The following is a 4,197-nucleotide window of genomic DNA, read 5'->3' as shown; positions in this document are numbered from 1 at the left end:
TTTATGGTTCGCGTCCGTGTGTTCATATAATTGTTGGAATACCATATGCCCGAGACACATAATTAGGTTAATGCGGCTAGCCGTGTTTGATCCAAGTCGGGTCATACCCAATAACGAGTTAGACACACACCAATTATATATTTGTTAAGATAAGATCTATAAAACAAATACAGAACACGATACATTCAGAAAATCGGGTTTCTGAATATTTACTTGAAAGTGTTAAATAAATTAATTGGTTAATTTATTTATTCAAATAATTATTATTGGAATAATTATTTAACTATGTATTCTTTTATAAAATGGTTTATAAAAGATGGGGTGTTTATATATTTTATAAAATATAAAATATAAAATAAAAAAAAAAAAAAAAAAAAAAGGACATAATTGGGGCCGGTTTTGGGTGGGCCCCACACCCCATAGTCTTGATCACATCATGTCATATATTTGGTAATACATACATGATCATATTTACCTAATATCATGGGTGTATGTTGATGTATAATGAAAAGATATGATGATCAAAATATAACATTATTAATACACTTTCAAGTAACAAAAAACATATACAACTTCTTCCTTTCTTTCTTTCTTGTTTTACGGCCAAAAGAAAAAGAAAGGCTCGGGTCTCGGTTTTTCGTGTTCAAGCTTCCTAGCATAGCTCGGTGTGTGTTGAAGGCTCGGGGTATATTCCGTTTGAGGGTTTTCCTTTGAAAGTCTAACATTCACATCATCATCTTCTTCAACCATCTACTAAACTCTTAAAGGGTTAAGAATGTAAGTGTTTACTAGCTTGATAGTTTAGCTTTTCCGTATCATTTGATCCTTGCTTCGGGTTTCTAGTAAATAGATTATTGGTAATCTTATAACATGAATAAACTAGGTTATTCATGAACATATACATATATAAACACATGGATACATATGTTTAGTTTGTCTATCACGTTTCCGCATATATTATAACTAGTTAATCGGTTAACTAAGTTTGTTAAATCCTATAGAAACCCAACAAATGGCATCAAGAGCCGGGATACGGGAAACTAAGCTTCGGGTTCTCGGTTTTATTTTTTCCCCTTGAAAGATTTTATACAAAAAAAAATTAACATGCATGAATTTTCTTTGTATTTAATCTTGTTATTGTTTTTGGCTTTGTTCAAAAAAAAAAAAAAATAAATAAAAAAAAATAAAACCGAGTATATGGGCCGAAGCCCAAATCGGGTGATTTTGGGCCGAAGCCCACTTGGATATGGTTATTGGGCTAACCGGACTTAAAAAGGAAAAAGCTATATGGGCCGAAGCCCATTTTTGGTTAAATGGGCCGAAGCCCGTGAGCTTTTTAATTGGGCCGAAGCCCATGTGTTTTGCACATGTGGGCCGAAGCCCATAATCATGTTATTGGGTCAAGCCCAAATTGGGTTGGGCTAGGCCCGATAAAGTCAAGGGGTTTTGGAACGGGTTCCTAAAACATAACGGGTTATGTTTGTTAAAACTAGACCGAGCCGTAGACCAAGTGGATGTTTGTTTGTGGTTGATGTTGTGATTGTAGTTAATTATTCAAGTTTCGGTTTGTAATAATTAATTAGGGGCAATTTTGTAATTTTGTAATTATTTATTCATATGGGTATGTAATAAATAGGTTATTTGTAATATCTTTATTTTATAGAAAAATGTATTAGGACATTTGTTTTGTAAAATAAAGAAGATTGCAAAATTGGAAGTTTGGGCCTAATTGGGCCGGGTATGGTGATAATGGGTCTCACAAGCCCATTAAGGGATTCAAGCCCAAAAGGACCTAAGCCCACCAATTGAGCCCAAATGGAAGCTTATGGAAGCTAAGGCCCAAGTTCAAGCCCAGTGGATCACAACGGGGTTGAAGAAGATGCTCGAAGCATTTGGATGCGGGATCGAGTGGGAGCTACAACATCCATGTGTCATGTGTCCCTTAGGATTGGACCTAAGACACACACTTGTTTCGGCTAACAAGTGTGGTCTAATTTAGTGGCTCGTGTCTAGTATAATTATGTATGCTTGTTAATTGATTGTTTGATTGTGTGGTTGTTAGATATTAGGATATCAACTTCGTCACATAGAATTAATTAACAAAGCATAAAACGGGTTCTAATAATTATCGGTAATTACGTGACACATAGTTTAATAAAATGGATTTATTAACTAGCCGTCTCACGCCCATAATAAAATGGTTTTATTATAAATTAGAATTTTGAAAATGGTTTCAAAATATCATGTTACTAAATGCATGTTAGTACATGATTTAAAATTTTACAACTAGAATTATTAAAACTAAAAAACCCTTTTAAAATTAAGGATAATAAGTTAAACACCATCCTTTTGTATAACGCTTAACATATTAGTAAGCTCTTAGTGGGAAAAAGGTCACCTAACCGCGTAGAGTAAATTAATATGTTAAGGTAATATTGGCATATAAATGGGAAAAAGGTCACCTAACCGTTTGTATGTTAATATTACAAGTTGATACAAGTAGGACGACTTAAATTAGAACCATGTGAAGAGGGTCACCCAAACATGGGGTCTAATAGGTGTTGATGGGATAAACATGCCGACACGAAATATGATTTCGAACCGGTCCCATAAACTCTAGAAGTTGCAAAAGGGTTTGCAATTGTTATGAATAACTACCTTGATAAATCGACAATGGGAAAAAGGTCACCTAACCGGAGTCGGGTTTATCGTTGGATTCTAGATTTTAATTATTAATTATATTTGGTATATATATAAAAGGGTATTAATAATTAAAAAGGTAAAACACTAAAATGAACTTAATTAAAATTCTGCAGATGGCCGCACACGTCGACGACAACATAATCCCTAACGTCCAAAATGTCTCTCTCCGATCTATTCTCGCTAAAGACCGTCTTAACCACAATAACTTTTCGGATTGGTTCCGAAATTTAAGGATAGTTCTAAAACAAGAAAAATTATATCATGTTTTGGAAACTCCTATCCCCGAAGAACCGGAAGAGGGTAGTGAGGTCGAATATATGAATTGGGTCAAACTCACGGAAGATTCCATTCAAGTGTCATGCCTCATGTTGGCGACTATGGTTCCCGAAATCCAAAAGGATTTCGAAAACCATAATGCGTACGACATGATTACTCAACTTAAGGAAATGTTCCTTAAGCAATCAAGAGTTGAAAGGTTCGAAACGGTTCGAGCCTTGCATGCATGTAGAATGGATGATAATCAACCAGTTTCAACTTATGTACTTAAGATGAAAAGTTATATTGATCGCCTCGCCAAGCTCAATTGTCCCATCTCAAAAGAGTTAGCAACGGATTTGATCCTTAACTCTTTGTCGAAAAGGTTCGACACTTTCGTATTAAATTATAACATGAACGGGTGGGACAAAACCATTGGAGAACTTCACTCAATGCTTAAAACAGCCGAGGCGAGCATGGGCAAAAGGGTTTTACCCATGTTTGCGATCAATGAAGGTAGATCCAAGAATCGATCTCAACCCAATCTTAAGGCTAAGGTAGCCAAAAGAAAGGGTCCTCCTATGCATCTTAAGGGTAAGGGCAAATCACCGGTTATGGCAAAGAAACAAAAGGTTATGGAACCGAGGGGTCATAAGGATGATCCTTGTTTTGGTTGTGGGGAGACCGGACACTGGAAACGCAATTGCCCGGTCTACCTAAAAGAGCTAAAAGACAAGAGGAATGCGGCGCATACCTCGGGTAATGTCTTTATGATTAATGTTGAGCTAAATCTTATTTCTTCTAACACATGGGTATTGGATACCGGATGTGGAACTCATATTTGCAATTGGTTGCAGGGGTTCAAAAAGAATGAAGACTTAAAGAAGGGCGAAGTGAATCTTTTCATGGGCAACGGTGCAAGGGTGCACGTGGTCGCTAGAGGAGACTTCACTTTATCGCTTCCAAGTGGTTTGGAAGTTGTTTTGAGAAATGTTTTGTATGCTCCTAGTTTGACTAGGAACATTATTTCTGTGCACCTTCTTAGACAATGTAATTTTGACTTTAAATTTGTAAGATCAGAAATGCATGTATCATCTAATGGTATCTTTTATTTTAAAGCTGTACCAAACAACGGTATTTATGAATTGGTTCATGATAATACCTCAAATAGCTCATTATATCAAACTTCTACTAAAAGACTCAAAAAGGATTTGAGTGATTCCTACATTTGGCATTGTC

The sequence above is a fragment of the Bidens hawaiensis genome, unplaced genomic scaffold (assembly GCF_021521415.1).
Source record: "Bidens hawaiensis isolate Kalapana, Puna unplaced genomic scaffold, B.hawaiensis_p1.1 tig00002380_1, whole genome shotgun sequence".
In the NCBI taxonomy this organism is placed as follows: Eukaryota; Viridiplantae; Streptophyta; class Magnoliopsida; order Asterales; family Asteraceae; genus Bidens; species Bidens hawaiensis.
The sequence above is the reverse complement of the archived record's forward strand: the minus strand, read 5'-3'. Positions refer to the sequence as shown.